The sequence below is a fragment of the Protopterus annectens genome, chromosome 1.part1 (genome assembly GCF_019279795.1).
Source record: "Protopterus annectens isolate FY-2018-M chromosome 1.part1, PAN1.0, whole genome shotgun sequence".
In the NCBI taxonomy this organism is placed as follows: Eukaryota; Metazoa; Chordata; order Ceratodontiformes; family Protopteridae; genus Protopterus; species Protopterus annectens.
Genome location: NC_056726.1, coordinates 1,507,671,080 through 1,507,691,236, shown reverse-complemented (window position 1 = coordinate 1,507,691,236; position 20,157 = coordinate 1,507,671,080).

The following is a 20,157-nucleotide window of genomic DNA, read 5'->3' as shown; positions in this document are numbered from 1 at the left end:
AATAAATCAGAGCAACCAAAAGCATTTAAAATGATGTTGCTTCATTTTCAGCATTAAAAACATGTAATGAAACATATTTATTCTAATTATTTCACAACTGTCAAGTAATGTGGGTTCGAAATATAACATTTACTGTCATCTGAATTGCTAAACGTGAGAGAGTGTTATGATATTGACACAGCTATATCTTCGTGGGACATGAATATGGGTTGTTTTATCAAAAGTAAAATGCTCAGTCAAGCTGAGATTATTTCATTACTATTGTGGGAATAAAAGATGACTTTTCAGATGTATTTAAAGAAATAAAAATTATAGTTTATTATGTCTGATAATATTATTTTCTGCTTCTTTGTAGAACAAAACAGCATCTGGTTAAAATTGTATGTTATCAGACTTATATTCTTATATAGTTTCATAAGTATATACAAGGCTAAAGACTACCAGGGGTTTTATAAGCCTAGCCATGCAATCCCATCCAAATGTGTTCCTATGCATCATAGGCATTTATTAGGAGGGGGGCATGTTAGGAAGTTTCTAGAGGTTATGTTTTGGGGCGGCTGTTAGTTTGGGTATTACTGTCTGCCTCTGTGTGTAAGAGACATGGTGGCCAGACTCAAGGTGAATTTCCGATACCCATCCATTGGTCAGGGTTATGTTTAAATAGGGCTAGGGATGCACTCTACTTCACATGGATAGAGAGTCTGTTCCAGAGCATGGAGATCTTCCTTGACAACTATCTGTCTCACCAACATGTCTTATTTATTTCACAAGCAAATTTCAAATTCTTGGATCTAGTCGTTCTGATGTTGCTTGTTTTGTAGACGTGCAAAAGGTTCCCCAGAGCTTGCTCCAAAGATGGATTTATGCCAAGCATAGATCATCTCTCATAAACCTGTAGGAGTCAGAATATAGAAATACCTTTAAGGTGATCTTTATAGGACAATGTGTCCTATACGAATCACCTTAAAGCTATAACTTGAATTACTTTCCAACAGGCACCACATGCCTGTCATTAAACAGTCTCACAGCTGTTTCAACCTGGTTTAGCTACACAACAAATTAACAGCTGAATTCTTGCATTTTACTTTCACTATAAACAGTTACAGTGCAGTATTGTTGGGCTTTGTATAATGCATAAGTTTTAAAAGGTTTGTTTTCATGTGTTAGATGCTATAATACAGAAGAGTAACTGACTCAGCAGCATCCTGTGCCGCTACCACAAACCAGCTCCTTACCCTCTCAGCTCTTCAAGCGAAGAGCAAAAAAAAGCTTTACTGTAGTAAGCTAATCACTACACTGTTGATGAGCTTACTACAGTTAGGTGCATGCCCTCCTAGCTCTTTCTCTGAATACTAAAGAAAAAAAGGCCATTCCTTCATTTCTGTGCCCTGAACCTTCTTTCCCACATTTTGTTTATAAAAAAAGAATATTTCTTCTTTTAGACTTCAGCAAATTGCTTGATGCAAATGTAGCAAACAGTTGCTACTGTTTATACCCTGCTTGTGTGGAGAGCTACGGCACTCATGTTTTAGTTAACACAAAAAAAACTTCTTATAAGCTGTATCAACCAGTTGCTAAAATTTATATCCAGCCTGCAAAGAGCACTACAGTGCTAAGGATTTAGTTAAAAAAAGAGAGATTTTCTATTTTTATCTTTACACTGTAGCAAGGAATTGTTATAGTTTAGACCACACACTGGGCGTTACAGAACTCAGATTGGATTGCAAATACAATACTGGATTTTAAAAGCCAGTACTGCATTAAAAGGATCCAGATCAGTTGATTGTGCCCCCAGCACTTTGTGCCTGGAACAGTTGCCCCTCTCAACCTGCCCTAGCTATGCTGCTGCTATAGAACCCGATATTAGGAATAGAGATTGTAAGAACATTTTAGACACCAAGGAATGTGAGTAGCAAATAAGATTAAATGCCACAAACTGGGCAGTGTAGGATGACCATATTCACTTTAAATGAGCTTTAGATAAACAGAGGCTTAAGATCAAGGAATAAGAACTTCTTTTAAAGAAGGGATATGATTGGATGTGTTTTAGATGGTGTCATTTTTTATGAGCTCAGTTCTATCTGGTAGTTTAAGTCTGAAGATGCCCTAATGTAAACAGACAAGCTCTCACTTTCTGTGTAATAAAGTATTGTTTTAAGGGAATAGCAAAGTGGATTTTAGATTTTTTTCTTGTTTTTGTTTTATCTCATAAAATATACTAAGACCATTGGGAACCAGATGTGGAACAGAGGGTGATATGAGAAGGCCTTGGAAAAAAAACTCAGAGGTGGTGTCACATCCCTCAGAGGAATTAACTCATTACATCTGAGTGATGCCTCCAGGTGCATCTGAAGTTACCTCCTACTGACACCTTTGGATGTCAAATATTGCTTGTTCATTTTTGCATCAATAATTCCAAAACCATGCTATGTACAACATTTTAAAACATTTTATCTTAAAGCTTAAACAATGGCAAACACAACTGAGTTAATATTTGACATCTGTCTAGTACAGGAAAAGAGATATTAACTGTTTTTTTTTATTACATTAATTTATATAAATATACTTTTCACATTTTTCTAAATATATAAACAACCAAGTAACACAGACAGAAATTTTTAGCCTCATATGAAAGCTTTCAGTTAGTTGAATAAAATAATGCTGACAGTATTTGTTTAACTTGAGTGGTTGCTGAGACATTGTATGTTGTTTATGAAATATTACAAATGTAACACTTACTGTGTTTACTGTGACTTATAAAATTCAGTTTTAAGTCCTAGAACATAAAGAATACTACCACTATAAAAATAGTCTGTGCTGAAGGGTTTGCCATTTATACTTCTATGTTTGGGGATTTTTTGTGATGCCGTGCTACATCGTAACAAGCAGCATTTGCAGTAATGCAGCACAGTGGTGTATTCCTGTCATGTTCTCAAAAAGCTCACATTCGACTTTTCGTACTATGCTGTGCATTACCTAAGGTAATACAGAGTGTGTCTTCATGGATATATTTATTGCACTGCACAATCATATCCAATTTAGATTTGGTGTTATAAAAGGAATAACCCATTGTTATTTACCATGTTCCATGTGCTATGCTTATTAACTGTATGTTTTAGTGCAAAGGTATGAAAATCTGTTGTTGTCATGCTCCTCATAATAAAAACGCTGTGAAATCAGGAAACATCTGGTTGCAACATATACTACACAATCATATTTATCTTTGCTGCTGTAGTCCCACTTTACTATTTTTATAGAATTTGTTCATTATTAATATTAACATTCAAAATTAAAAAAAAAACAGTTCAGCATTAATTATGTTGATTTTGAAGTGTGCAAATTATTAGTAACTCATTTGGCTAAGTTTTTTGTATTAATTATATAAAAGAATTTAGATAATTTAATTTACAATGCAAATATACGATTCTCAAGTATAAATCAAAAATAATGGCAATCAGGATCTCAGAAAAACAGCTAAGCTGTATCTGAAGTGCATTGTGATGTGGTATAGGCTACATAAATTCTGAATATTTTTCATTACTGTAAATATTTTGTGTTGCTAGTAAAGGATGGGTGCAGCATAATTTTACTTGGCAATGCTTAGATGGAAATGAGGTACTGAAAAATCAGCCCGAAATGTAGCAAATTGTGGCAATGTAGTAAACAACACAGCCTTGCTGTGTGCGTCTACCTGATAACACTGAGAATAGAACTAAGACAATAGCTCAGGTGAGAATAGAACTAAGACAATAGCTCGGGTATTGTTTTTGCTACCTGTTAAAAACTTCTTAGTAGTTCCTTACTCCTTTCCATAGCGCTGTTTCTTATTTCGAAATCTCTGTATCGTGCCTTTGATATAATCACTTTCATACAACATATTTTGTTAATTCTGCAATTATTTCCCTGCATTTTTTATGAAAGTTGATTGTCATGTGGGGGAAGAAATCCTGTCATGGCCAACAGTCCCTCCTTAGTTTCCAGAAGGTTCCAGAACATGCTGCAACATGTTCTGGAAGAGTCTGAGACCGCAACACAAATCAATAACCCTCTGGATGTGATGGCACAGTTTGCTATGCTCTTCTCTGCTAGATCAGCTTGGTTAAAGTCTGATCATCAGCTGTTATGGACATAATACCATTTTGGCCTTTACTTTCTCAGTGATACAAACTGTCATTCTGTGATCGATATTCTTAAGTTGAAACAGCATCTACATGATCTCGGCACATCAGTTGTTTACTTAATTTATGTGATTAAAACAAGCACACATTTTATGATAGGAATTGCACTGCACTAAGGAAAAATTAGAATACCTTTATAACCTATAGCGCTCCTCAGTGTAGCATGCATTCGAGGTTATTTAAAAAAAATTACCTATAAAATAACTGGAGCAATATTTTTGTATCCTTTTTGCCTCACTGTTCCACCGGTCATTGGTTCTTCTTCTGAATCAAATAGAACCTAATTTGATCAGAGGTACTTATTGCCCATGCACATATTTCCTGTGTTGTGATCTGTTTCTATAATTTTTCTAAGTCCACAGAGGGAGGGTCCATCTGTGTTCTCCTGGTCTGAGAGCCTGTATTAATCCCCTAGACCAAGGCTGTTCTGAGTTTTTCTGGAAGACCTTGCCAAATGTAATTGTCTACAAACAGCAAAACTATGCAAGTACTTTGCCCACATCGTCTGCAGCATGGGTATTGTTCAGTTAGCTTTGTCCCCTCCCTTGGTAGCTGGTGTGTGCACACACTTCATTGTGGGGTCCTGCAGTGCCTGCCCTCTGCCTTTATACTTCTCTGCATATGCAATGGAGGTTATTGTCACTGGCACAATCAAGGACATTTCCCTAATCAGTGCAGCATACCACAGCTACTCATGGTCAGCTACAGGTGTTCTACCAATCAGACCAGCTCCATCCCCTCATGACAAATATGCCTGAATTGAATGCTCACTCTCATCCTTCCTTTGTTAACTCATCTAGTGTCCAATCTGATGATCATACCTAGGTCATCTGGGTCACTGTCAGGATTCCATCCATCATCATACTTGGGTCATTTGGGTCACTGTCAGAGTTCCATCATTCTTCATACCTGGGTTATTCGAATCACAGTCAAGGTTCCATCCCTCATCATACCCAGTTCGTACTGGTCATAGCATTATATTCCTCATCATATCTAGGTAATCTGGGTCACAGTCAGGATTCCATCCCACATCATACCTGGATTATTCATGGTCAAAGACAAGGTTCCTTCCATCATCATTTCTGTGTCATTTGGAGCCAAAGACATGGCTTCTTCCATCATCATTCCTGGGTCATCTAGGGTCACAGACAGGGAATCCATTCCTCATTATACCTAGTCATCATAAGTGGGTTATCTGGGTTACATTAAGGGTTCCATCCCTCATCATACTCAGGTTGTCTGTGGCCAGTGACAGGATTCCATCACTTATCATAACCTGGCTCATCTGGGTCAAAGTCAAGCTTTTGTCTGCCATCATACCGGGGTCACAGTCAGATTCCCATCCTTCATTATACCTGGGTTATTTGAGTCAGAGTCAGGGTTCCATTTCCCCAATCACACTTAGGTCATCTGACTCACAATCATGGTTCCAACCCTCATCATACCTGGGTCATCTGGTCACAGTCAGGGTTCCATCTCTTATCATACCTGTATCATCTGGGTTAAGGGAGTACATCCCTCATCATACCTAGGTCATCTGGGTTACAGTCAGGGTTCATTACCTCATCATACCTGGGTCATCTGATCACAGTCAGGGTTCCATCTCTCATCATACCTGGATCATCTGGGTTATGGGAGTACATCCCGCATCATACCTGGGTCATCTGGGTTACAGTCAGGGTTCTATACCTCATCATACCTGGGTCATCTGGTTTACAGTCAAGGTTCATTACCTCATCATACTTTGGTCATCTAATCATAGTCAGGGTTCCAGCTCTCATAATACCTGGATCATCTGGATTATGGGAGTACATCCCTCATCATACCTGGGTCATCTAGGATACAGTCAGGGTTCATTACCTCATCATACATGAATCATCTGAGCTACAGACAGGATTTTATACCTCATTATACCTGGGTCATCTGGGTTACAGTCAGGGTTCATTACCTCATCATACATGGGTCATCTGAGCCACAGACAGGATTCTATACCTCATCACACCTGGGTCATCTGGGTTACAGTCAGGGTTCCATCTCTCATCATACCTGGGTCATCTGGGTTAAGGGAGTACATCCCTCATCATACCTGAGCTATCTGGGTTACAGTCAGGGTTCATTACCTCATCATACATGGGACATCTGAGCCACAGACAGGATTCTATACCTCATCATACCTGGGTCATCTGGAACATCATCCCTCTGTGCTGCCGACCCAATATAACAAGAACTATATCTGTGGCATAATTTAAATTATTCTAGCTAAGACTGCCACATTATTGTCCTTTATTTATCTTACTTATATTTCTTAAAACTGTACCCTTATACTACTAAACAGCTTTTGTTATGCATTGTCTGTGATGGTGTCAGTTCACTTTATTCCCATATATAATGTTCATTTAATGTATCTTATTCACTGAAGGACATTCATTTTGATTTATCTTTGAGTATACGTTACTGGGCACAATCCTGTCTTACTTAACTCTACGTAAGCCTTTTAAAACATCCTTTATATATCATATATGTCAGCTGCGTACTTCTTCCTTGAGATGGATAAAGCAAAGGGATAGTAGTATGTGCTCAAAAGTGAATGTCAGTCTGCAATAAAGGTCAGTACAGTACGCACCTCTGTGGGGATACCTCTTCATGCCACCTTCTTGATAATGTATAGTCTTCAGTCCAGTATATCTTTGTAACAGTGTGTTGATTTTTTTTTTTTACAATGAGTAATTTTATTGTTCTGTACTCATACCTGTGTATTATAGTGGTTCACAGGTAAGTACCAAGCAACAAGCCTACAGATTACTATAGCATACCTCTCAACTGTACAGATTTTTGCCTTATATTTGTGGTCTGTTCCTCATACAATTTGTGGTTTGCTGGAAAGTCATTGAGAACTGAAGTAACTTAATAATGACAGACATTTCAGTTTCAGAAAGCTCATAAGAGCAATGTTTAAAATCTGTCCCTAATTTGGGACATTTTTTCTCCCCATTACTTTTCCTTTTGTCCCGATTTCTTGTGCTCAGAGGTTGAGAGGTATGATTACAAGTTTAAGCAGTGACTCATATTCAGAAGTTCCCTCCAGCATCATGTCGAACAGCATATGATAGACCAAGGGAGAATTTGAGGCTGTCCATAGAACCATCTGTGTTCACCTTGAAGATAACAATGGAACTACCCTCTTGACATGTAGTGGGAGTTTATTATTTCCCAGAGGTGATGGATATGTTGGGATAACAGTCTATCATGTCAGCATGTTTTATTTATCTGTTAGTAAGGGTTTCATTCCTTTATTCAGATTTTAAGGGGGGGTTGTTCTGCAGAGGAATAGTAGGTCAAAGTGGGTCAGATCTTTCATAGATTGATAGGTAAGATTCCCCATAAGGATCCTATAAGAGACTGAGCACAGAAAGAGGACTGCCAGTCTGTCCTGACAAGTAATATTTTTAAGACCACTATCATTTTGTTTTTAATCTCTGAGGTCTCTAAAAGTGAGTGATATCTTATCTTTAGAGCAATACATGGCAAAAGGGGCATTATATGCAATAATAGATTGAATGAGCATATGAACAGAAGGGAATTAAGACTTATTTGAATCTAGAGGAAACATCTTTGGAAATGAAGGCTTCTTGAACTATTGCAGAGTCATAATAGTCAAAAATAAGCAATTATTAACAGCAGTGCTTAGACTCCTTGCAGAACTGTCTGATTAGAGATGTGTCACCTGGTATGGGAAAAAGTTTTGTTTACCAAAATAAACTATACTGCATGTTACCACATTTACTTTGTGACACAATCATCTAAGTCAATGTATTAGGGTACAATACCTGGCATCTATTGTTTTCATAGTCTATCCCATGCTGGAATAATTATGAGTCAGTGGAAGACTGAATGACATCACTCATTTTACAGTCATCTGCAAACTTAGATCTCCACTGATCATGAGTGTTGGCCTGACGTTCTGAGAAACGGATGGCAAATAGGAGATGACCCGACACTGAGTCCTGTGTAATAGAAGTGATAATATTTTTGTTTTCAAGAGTGGCACCTGTGAGTCTAGCCTTATGGGTTCTGTCAGACAACAAGTTAGCTATCCACCACTCATCATAGGGAATTATGACTGGGTCTGTGATCATAACCAACTTAATAGGTGGTATCAGCATTGATTACAAGAAATTCATCTCAAGAGTGAAGTCCAAGAAGTGAATTTTAGCATTCAGGTTGACAATACATAATACACAGGTATTATGATCAGAGAGACCTGATCAGAATTGTTTGCAGTGCAGGAAACCTTTAACTGCTCCATGTACCAACTGTCACCCATAAAAAGTAACGTAATGACATATTTTACTGGCTATCAAATCCTTTACAGTTCGGAAAACACTTAGAGCTGTCAGACAAACACAAGGCAGAAATAAAGTGCCCCACTGGGTTTATTATGTGTCAGACACTTTGTTCTGCTATACTTTCTAAGCGTGGTGTAGCAAGGATCTAAAGGCTTTTGAAGCTGTTTTACCTCTGATGCTGTTCTTTGCTGCCCAGAACTGTCCTTTGCATTATCCAATCTTAAAAGTACATAGGGGTGCCTGACAAAAACGTTTTAAACACTTTCTGACAACATAAAGGTGGAACAGGCATTTTTGTACCATTTTTGGAGTGTGATTACAGTGGTCCATACCCTACATAAGGGTTTATGCTCGGATTTGTAAGTCTGTCAATAATATCTGAATGGAGAATAGTATGAAATTCCTGGCCACGTCCAGATATCCTGGATGTATTGTGTAATAACCATCCACTGCTTTTGTGACCTTTTGAAAGAAATAGGAGGTTACTAGACTACAATATTAAGAGATATTCAGTGTCCAGATTAATGAGGTCTGAGATAAGATGTTCCACACCTTAATATAACAGGCTATTGATAGTAATGGGTAAGTGGCTGGACCTCCTATGTGGAATGGCATTACAGCAGTTGTTTGCCAGGCTTCAGGAATGTAGCCAGTTGAAAGGCTTAGATTAAAGAAGTTAAGTATGGGTTCAGATAGGAAATATTTGGTACTGATAAGTTATTTATTTATATTTTTTACCAAGAAAGTCCAACTGGGTAGGAGCCCATTTTCAATGGAGGCACGGGAAAAAAGCTTCAAGTATTACAAAACATTTTAAGATTAAAAATTATACAGTCATTAAAAATAATAGAAAAAAACAAATACAATTTAAATAATTATACCAAATTAGACATAATATGAAAACATTGGTTAAAAGTAGATACAAGTTATATGACAATGATTTAATAGTTACAGACATTTTAGCCCATTTATAGAGAAATTAAAGTTAAGTTAACATAATACAAACATGCATTGTTATATGAAGTGAGAGAAAAGCAGACTTGTGGTTTATTTAGAGGGAAATCCAGGGGAGAGAAATTGAAAGAGGTAAGTCAGTGAAAAAGGAAGAATAAGAAGATGTAAGGTATGAATAGGCATTTGTCCACATTTAGGGATGCAGTATATCCTGGTGTTGACCAAGATAATCAGGCCAGCTGGTATGTTCTCAGGTCCCATTGGGGAGATGTCCTTAACTTTTGAGAAGGTTGGAAAGTCATGTTGTATAGTAATTAATATTGAAGGCTAGGAGTGTGAATCTCTGGAATATGTATATCTCTGGGTGGAATACAATTTGCATTAAAGTATCCTATTTTTATGATGATACTTTATGCTTTGACCTTGTTTAACATATACTATAATTCTGACTTTTCTGTAATATATTATTTTGTAATGATATTGAGGTTTTCTGTCTGGGACTTTACTGAAAGTGGTCCATCTCTGTTAAGCATTCTTGGTTAAGAAATATAACAAACAAGCACATAATTAAAGGCCAACCAACCAACTTCCATGAACACCAAGGTTATTTCCGTCCTTTCGAATGTATACAGAATTTATACATATGGTCTTACCCAAACTACCAAAATGTGGGTCTGTTTCTGAAGGTGATCTCTCCCTTTTGTGAAGATGGACCCTCAGTAACAGAGATAGGCACTACCTGTTCACATATGGATAGATATTTGGGGTATTTGGAACCTTTTTTATGTGGAGTGAGTTGCCCTATGCTTGGGTGAATATAAAATTGAAGAGTTTAACTCACTGATTTTGATTGTCTACTATGCGCTTTCATAGGTAATCACCACCAGTGCAGCTACTGATTTTACAAGGCACTGATTCAATGGTCTGTGTATTTTCACTTTCTGTATTGTTCTGTGACTTTGGAGTTAGTATGGACAAGTAAAAAAGGTTTGTGGATAAACCTCACACATAGCAGGTTATGAGGAGATCTTGCTTCTTTAAAAAAATGGTCTTTTGTTGTTGGTTACACATATTTGATGTTTTGTAGTACAAGGGGCAGTCCTGGGATACATTTTCTGTTTCCCATCTATAGATCTAAGTTGCACTTGAATATGGACATGGCTGAATTTTCTTTTATGCTGATGGGGAGTCTGTTACACAGCAGCAGTATCTTCTATGAAATATACCTGCCCTTCCAAACCGTTCGTTTGATGTTACAGAAGATATGTAGATCCCTAGAATGAGCATTTCTGATGCCATTTGACTTACTAATGTGCAGTAAACCCATCAGTATTGGGTCATAGGATGCCTTGCATGCCAGACACTGGTCACCTCTTTGCATTCTGTAGGATACTGAGTATAGTGACAGGGCTTTGAGTCAGTTCATATAGGGCATGCTGTTTACACCCTGTATCCTTTTCATAAGATATCTCTGTGGGCATTCCAGTTGTTGCATATGTCTGGACAGATACATGAAAAAGGCATATTATATTCAATGAATGGCCTAATGATGGCTGAGTAAGGGGGCAATGGCATCCCTAGCTCTAGACATAATCCCTTTTCTGATAAGCTGTATAATATAGAAAGCCTTTCTTAGAATCATGAACATGTGTTGGTCAAAAGTTAGGTTACTGTCAACATGAGTTTCCAAATTCAGAACAACTGTGTCACCTCTTAGGACCGTATTGTCAATGTGGTAATTTCCTGGGTACATGACCTCCCAAAGGATACAGTAATGCATTTTTTTGGCATTTAGTTTCTGTCCATGATTTTGGCAAGTTATTTATTTGAGACAAACCTTTCCGCAGGATGGCTAAGTCATTCAGGAATTCAATGACTGTTCCTAGCTTGTATTCATTTTCAAACTTAGAAAGTCAAGAGTCCTTTAGTATTGGCTTTAACTTTAGAAAAGTAGATGCCAAACAAGAGATGTCCCAGCACAGAACCCTAGGCGATTTCACTGTTGACTGGTCTCTTTATAGCGGTATGTTTCCCTAATTTGATTATCAGCATCATATCTGTGAGCCAGTTGACAATCTAGTGGGTGACATAAGGGTTTATTCCCCATTTATTTAGTGTTTCTACTATGTCTAAGTGGAGAATTGAGTCAAAAGCTTTGGCCTGGTCAAGTTATGCTGTGTGTACTGTTTTTCCTTCATCTATTGCTTTGGTGACCTTTTCAAAAAAATCCATCAGGTTGAGTAAGCATGACCTGCCCTTGACAAATCCAAACTAAGATGGGTCCAGTGTTTGGAGTTTCTCTATGTCCTGATTAATTAATTTCATAATTATGTCATTTTTTGATATGCGTTATTAGGAATATCAAGCTGTACACTGTTAAGGAACACTGGTGATGCATGTCATGAAGGCTGGTTTTATGAGCAATTACTCCAAATCCATAACTATAGGCAAGTTATAAGAAATATGCATATGCCTAACTAAATGTTACTCTTCTTATTTTTAACTTTTTATTCTGATGCACTGGTTTAAAGAGTCATCTCCATAATGTCTTGTGACTGTGATCCGTAGGATTGAGGCAGCATTTGTGGTGAAAATCAACACATCAAAATCAGAGGTCATGCCTGTCTTTCAGGAAAGAGCAGACTGCTCTCTACAGGTGCTGTGGAATCAGCTAGCCCAGGCTGTGGATTTTAAGTATCATGAGGCCCACCTTACTACTGAAGGTGGATAGGACCTGGGGTGGTGACTAGTGGATGGGTATAGCAGTGGTGGTGCCCCAAGCATTGTATTAGACTGAAGTGACCATTAAGTTATAGGCTGAAGCTCTCAGCTTACTGCTCAGTCTGTGTCCACACCTTTACTTATGACCATGGGCAATAAGGAGAAACTGATGTGTACAAGCAATATAATTAAAGTTCTCTCATGGGGTAACTCACTCAGTCTAAGGAGTACCTCAGAGTACACATACTGGACCTACACATTGAAAAGAAACAGCTGAACTGGTCTGGGCACTTTGTGAAAATGGCTCCAGTACAGCAGCCACTTGTGGAGAGCACTGGGCTCTGCCTTTCCGAGAAGAGACTTGAAGTAGTTCCAGTACTGTGAGAGCGCTGGGATTGTATCACTCAGCTTTCCAAGAAAGTCATCCCAACTGATGAATATAAGACTAACAATTTCCGAAGAGGACTAAGCCTACAAGCTGTTAGCAAACTGACTCTGAGCAAGTCACTTAACCGTACGATACTTGGGGGTGATCGGAAAATTAGGCCAGGCTTCTCAATGGTCTCAATCTATCAACTATTACTGCAGCTTGGAAAGCTGGAAATTCCCTGTTCAGACTACAGCTATCTGCAGGACAAGAACTTTATGAATGGAGAGAGAAGAAACTAAACAACACTTTTCTAACGAATTCATCCTGTGAACACAATCTTTTACAAAACATCAGCCAAACCAGTTTTTATAGTCTGGAGTTTGCATTACAGCATTTGCAGTTTTTTTTGCCTTCACTAGAAAAATTGTGTTAGTGAGTTGTGGCATATTCTAATAGGGGCATTTAGAGTGAGCACCTGGGGCCCACAGCAGTGGAAGGTCTCATACCAGCCACATGGTGTGTTGCCCGGTGCTTATGTATTTAAAATTGAACATTCCCATTAAAGTTCTTATTGTCAGAACAGACTTTACATTAAATATAGTTTGGTAAATCAAAGCTTATATAAATACAGTTTTCTTTTTTCTATAGGCTAGGAAATGCAATCATTTTGAACAGGCCTATATCTTCATTTTATATTTTACATTTTGCATGCAGCTTTAGAAAATGCAGTTTTAGTGGAAAGGCAGAGCTAAGCTATGCTCAGTAAATATCTTTCAGGCCAAAACACTGATAAAGACAGGCATGTAGAACTCGTATGGTCAGAGTGACCTTACAAAGATAAAAACATACAGTTAGGAGACATTCATAAATTAGATACCTGAAATAATAATAATAATAATAATAATAATAATAATAATAATAATAATAACAATAGACAGAAATTTTATCATTATTATTGCAGTTCACAATACCGAATACACAGCACAGAGTCCAGTTCAGTTTAATTTAATTCATCAACTGTCAGTTGAGACAGGTCAGATTTTATGACATTATTTATGCTGCTTTTTGCCTTTGTAATAATGTCATCCTTGTTAAGATTCTTATTTTGCTATTTGTTGTATTAACAAATACTACTACTCAACTACTGAAAATTTCCTGTGTGACTTTTATATTGAAAGTGCATTACAGTTTGCAGCAGTGAGATTTGGCACTTTCTCAGTCAGCCAGATAATGTTATCACTTACTTTTTCTGCTAGAGAGTGCCGCTCTACTTTGCCATCTGCATGCTGCTTGCAGAATAACAAACAGCAACACAGCAAGGTGCTAGCAAGGTCCGCCCCTTTAATACTAATATGCTGTTAAGCTCCTCCCCTTTTTCATCTTGTTCTCCTCAAAGAAAAGACTTAGATGGCTTCAGTAGCCTTGGAAAGGTGGAAGGCCACCATCAGTGGTACAATGAAAATGCAATTAAAAAGAATTGCCAAACAAAATTATAATGGGTCTATATTCATAAATGTTAATTAATAAACATTTGTTTTTGTTTATTACAAGCACCTGAATGCATAGCTCTCAATCAATTAGGGACAAATATTAATAAAATCAGGGACAAATCCAGAAATAATTAGGGACAATCAAGGTCACTTTTAAAATATTAGTACTATTAATTTGAAACATTGATAAGAGAATATGAATTAATATATAATTTGTGAAATAAAAGAAGTCTATAACTCTAATTACTGTCAATATTTATTAGGTATAATTCACTACCTTTTATCGAAAAGTCAACAATTTTAGAAGGGATTAAGAGGAAAAGAGATTAAATTAGAGTAAAAATCAGGGGCATCCATGAAAATCAAGGACATTTGAGTGGTATGCCTGAATGTATGTTTCACAAATCTCTAAGATTAATTTGTTCTCTGTTAATAGTAGAGATTTCAAAAACTTTCTTTGTGGCGTTTGTAATAAATTGACTGATTACAGTTCTTAAGTTTATTTGCTTGACTTTTTTATTTTATGTCTTGCTTGTGGATTTTGTGCATCAATTAAATTAAAATAAAACACTTTACAGTTAGCTATAAGTGAAATCAGTAAGAGAAATGCAGCTTCACATTTGTTATGTAGAATGTCGTTCTGATTTGGTCTATGGCACTGTTTTATTTACTTCTATTAACACCCATAGCTGCTTTGGGTATTCTCACATTTTTGAGAGATGTATTCCATAACATGTGCTTACCAATCAATAAGAGATAGGATACGAGAGAGCAAGGTGTATGTAACAGAGTGACCCAAGACAGGCTATGAGAGGGCAAGGTGTATGTAACAGAGTGACCCAAGATAGGATATGAGAGGGCAAGGTGCATGTAACAGAGTGACCCAAGATAGAATATGAGAGGGCAAGGTGTATGTAACAGAGTGAACCAAGACAGGCTATGAGAGGGCAAGGTGTATGTAACAGAGTGACCCAAGACAGGATATGAGAGGGCAAGGTGTATGTAACAAAGTGACCCAAGATAGGATATGAGAGGGCAAGGTGCATGTAACAGAGTGACCCAAGATAGAATATGAGAGGGCAAGGTGTATGTAACAGAGTGAACCAAGACAGGCTATGAGAGGGCAAGGTGTATGTAACAGAGTGACCCAAGACAGGATATGAGAGGGCAAGGTGTATGTAACAAAGTGACCCAAGATAGGATATGAGATGTCAAGGTGCATGTAACAGAGTCACCCAAGATAGAATATGAGAGGGCAAGGTGTATGTAACACAGTGAACCAAGACAGGATATGAGAGGGCAAGGTGTATGTAACAGAGTGACCCAAGACAAGATATGAGAGGGCAAGGTGTATTTAACAGAGTGACCCAAGATAGGATATGAGAGGGCAAGGTGCATGTAACAGAGTGACCCAAGATTTAATATGAGAGGGCAAGGTGTATGTAACAGAGTGACCCAAGACAGGATATGAGAGGGCAAGGTGTATGTAACAGAGTGACCCAAGACAGGATATGAGAGGGCAAGGTGTATGTAACAGAGTATCCCAAGATAGGATATGAGAGGGCAAGGTGTATGTAACAGTGTGACCCAGGATAGGATATGAGAGGGCAAGGTGTATGTAACAGAGTGACCCAAAACAGGATATGAGAGGGCAAGGTGTATGTAACAGAGTGACCCAAGATAGGATATGAGAGGGCAAGGTGTATGTAACAGAGTGACCCAAGATAGGATATGAGAGGGCAAGGTGTATGTAACAGAGTGACCCAAGATAGGATATGATTGGGCAAGGTGTATGTAACAGAGTGACCCAATATAGGATATGAGAGGGCAAGGTGTATGTAACAGAGTGACCTAATATAGGATATGAGAGGGCAAGGTGTATGTAACAGAGAGACCCAAAGACTATTAACTTTGGATGTCCCCCAGTGGATATATTCATCACATTAACTTAGGGTGTCATCCAGTGGATATATTCATCACATTAGCTTAAGATGTCCTCCAGTGAATATATTCATGACATTGTTGTATCTTGCTCAAATTTTATATCTACATTCCTATTGTCATAACTCAGAAAGCTGCAGGGAATTGAAGGGTATGATGTGAAATGTAATGGGGAGGCAGAAAATTTTATTTTCACTGTGTATTTTTGGCACACTATACTGGAGATACTGCTAGTTGTTTGTCAGTAATAATGGAGATGTGCATATTTCCTTATGGACATTATTTCCATCATAACAAAGTGACGGCACATCTGGTAAAACATTAGAATAATGATAAAGAAAAATGTCTTTGTATTTCTAGGTTGTACATCTTATTGATAATGACACAAATACACATACATCTTCACATTTCTGTAAATATCTTAAGCAGATTCTCAGAAATGAAATGTTGATGTCATGAACACACATATTCAGCTAACAAAAGTAATCTGACATTATGTGTCTGGCTTGCACAGTTTGTAGGATCTCAAATCTTGATTGTTAAACTTTAAAAAAAAATAACAACCTGGGAATGTTTGTGTTACATGACAGCACTGATGCAAAGGCTTTAAATCTTCTATCTGTTATCACTATGAAGAAGATGTTTGCTGATAGCATTACCATTTACAACTTATTAATATCATTCACTGTTCAGGAGATCTTTGCATTTGTTTGGCTTTCGCTTTTTAACGATTAAAAAAATGTTCTGGAATGTAAGGATGTATGTAACACAACCATTTGTGATGGAAATTTATAATATGTAGGTTTTAGAAACATGACTCTTTTATCAGAAAATGGTGTAACACTAGTTCTGGTGAGGTGACTTGAAAGATAAGAGGCTGACTCTCACAATACCGTCCGGCTGATTTTATTCCCTGGTGATCAGGTGTTTGCACACCTTAACGTAGAACTCAACATAATGTTTACATAGTTTGCTCATTGCAGAACTGATGCATTTCAGAAATGGCAATGACTTGAGATCTTATTAGCATACACATTATGCCCGGGTGGGGGGGGTACTACATGAAATTGGTGCAGTGTAGTCTTATCCTCTGCATAGGTCAGCAGAGTCTGCTGCGTGTTGGTAGCCATCATTGCTACTTGTGTTTCTCCTAAGCTGTACTGACCATATATAGCACATGTTCCTCTAACATCTGTTGAAATCGAGATAAGAGTGCCCTGTCTTCATAAGGTTTTTTCTGACTTTGGCTGCCTATGTTTGATGCACGTGCCAGCGTATGCATAGACAACACCATCTGGTGTTTTTTTTTTTTTTATGCATCACCTTTGCTATCTGTGTCTGCTTAGCTCTTAAACATCTATGTATTAAAACTATGTGCAATTTGCTGCCTCTAATTTAGTGCCATGGTACTGTGCCTGCCTCCATCTGGCATGGCCATCTCCTGCTGCTGACTCCTCTTCCTCTGACTCTGACACCATCTGGCATGGCCATCCCCTGCTGCTGGATCCTCCTCCTCAAACTCCATCAGCATCTGATGGGCGTCTACCCTACTGCTGGATCCTCCTTCTCTAACTCTGCCTCCATCTGACATGGCCATCTCCTGCTGCTAGCTCCTCCTCATCTGACTCCTCATCTGTGTCATTTGCCGCTCTCTGTGGTGCTGGTAACTGTGGCCCCTGCACTGAGCTACCTTGCTGTAATTGTTTTCTGAGTATGATATTATGTAACATAGTACACATCGTAAGTATTTTTGCACAGGTGGGGGGGTCATATTGGTAGCACCAGATGTATGCATCCAGGAAGCAGAACCATGACTTAAGTAGCCCAAACACATAAGTCCTGTGATGTTTCTGGTTTATGAATGGGCATGTTTGTAACCTTCCTCTGTGGGGTTCTGAGAGATTCTTATTGTGGCCATGAGCCAAACGTCTAGGGCATATACAGCATCTCCCACTAGATGTCACAGTGGAAAGTCACACTTGCAAACCTTTGGTACAGGTTTGAAGTGTTCCATATGTGTGGCTTACACACACATTGCATATGATACCCTAAGCATTAGCATTGGATTATGAGGCAGTGGCTCTAATAAGACAGGGCTCCTCTTTGGACCTTTTGCAATGATTTTTAAAGGCCACTGCTGTGACCATATGGCAGTTGTTTGTCAGTTGGCTTACAGGATGAAGGAGTTGTTAACGAGCCGTTCCTGTGGCTGTTTGTCCGTTGGCTACAGGATGAAGGAGTTGTTAACGAGCTGTTCCTGTGGTTGTTTGTCTGTTGGCTTACAGGATGAAGGAGTTGTTAACGAGCTGTTCCTGGGGTTGTTTGTCCGTTGGCTACAGGATGAAGGAGTTGTTAACGAGCTGTTCCTGTGGTTGTTTGTCCGTTGGCTTACAGGATGAAGGAGTTGTTAACGAGCTGTTCCTGTGGTTGTTTGTCCGTTGGCTACAGGATGAAGGAGTTGTTAACGAGCTGTTCCTGTGGTTGTTTGTCCATTGGCTACAGGATGAAGGAGTTGTTAACGAGCTGTTCCTGTGGTTGTTTGTCCGTTGGCTACAGGATGAAGGAGTTGTTAACGAGCTGTTCCTGTGGTTGTTTGTCCGTTGGCTTACAGGATGAAGGAGTTGTTAACGAGCTGTTCCTGTGGTTGTTTGTCCGTTGGCTACAGGATGAAGGAGTTGTTAACGAGCTGTTCCTGTGGTTGTTTGTCCGTTGGCTACAGGATGAAGGAGTTGTTAACGAGCTGTTCCTGTGGTTGTTTGTCCGTTGGCTACAGGATGAAGGAGTTGTTAACGAGCTGTTCCTGTGGTCCAGTAGTGCCAAGATGGAGTCCGTCAGCCTCCACTACTTTAAGCAAGTCACTTAACCAGAAAACCGCTCCCAGGCTGAGTCTGAGAAAGGTCCATGGAGATCATTTCTCTACCCTTGAAAACAAATTCAAATATAAATATAAAATATAAAATATTACAGTTTACCTGGCAGTTGACAGAGTGATATCTGTGAGGTTCACATATTTTGTCCTCTGCTTATCTTGTGGTGCCTTTATTCCATTGTGAGTACAGTCTGTGACCCATGTACCTCAGGAAAATGGATATGATGCCTGAGATACTCCCTCTGTGTCTGTAGTTTGTCTCTAGATGGTCCCTGTATAGCTAATATATGTACATCCACACATACCTTAGCTTCTACAGGAATGGATATTCCAAAGTCCCCTCAAGGCTGCAGATGAGGCCAACACATATCCACTACTTGTTCTATGGTGATCTTTTCCATTCAGTAGAAATGGCAAGGAGGGTATGATATGCTAAGTGTGGTTGGAAGATGCTACACCTTTGAAGGAGACATCTGGCATCAACAATACCAATAGCAGCTGCTATGACAGCTTCTTGCAGATACAGGTTAACAATAGCTGCAGCACCCCTAACATATTTTTCTCTTATTGAATACAAGTATATGGTTGTATTCATTACTAATGCCTTGTTTTCTAGCCAGCCACATTGTGTTAGAGATTTCCTGAATCACATACACTATATGCATCACCACTCAACAGACAAATGCGTTTAGCATGATTTGATCATGGCCAGAATATTCTATCTGAAAAACCTGGGTCTATATCACATCATCGAAAGCACTATTCATTGAATCACTATTCAATTAACCCACTTTGTCAAACTCTCACTTTGTCAAAACAATGGCTGTCCAATCTATTGCCAGTCACAAAATCGTAAAAATGTAAAACCCAGTCAAGTGAGGGGGGGTTTGTCCCCCCAAACCCCTTCTAACTAAATATACCAACTCTGAGTCCGCACTACAGTGGGGAAAGGGGCAAATTCCTAATGATGGCCAGACGTTTTTTTCCCTATGAAAAACTTGGATTAAACAGCCATTCAACGAAGTGGGTTCGCTGAATATTGATTCAACAAATAGTGTTTTCAACGATGTGGTATAGACCCAAAAACCTTCATTTCTGACAAATAAGACAACTCTTCACTTTAAACCATCTGCAATGATTTTTAAAGGCCAGTGCCAGAAATGATATTTGGTAAATGTTTTTGTAATGATTAAAAAAATTCAATGATTGCTAAACAGTAGCTCTTCCAAACAAATAATAAAAAAAAAAATAATATTATTGCACAGGATATACCACTCTTAACCGTGGA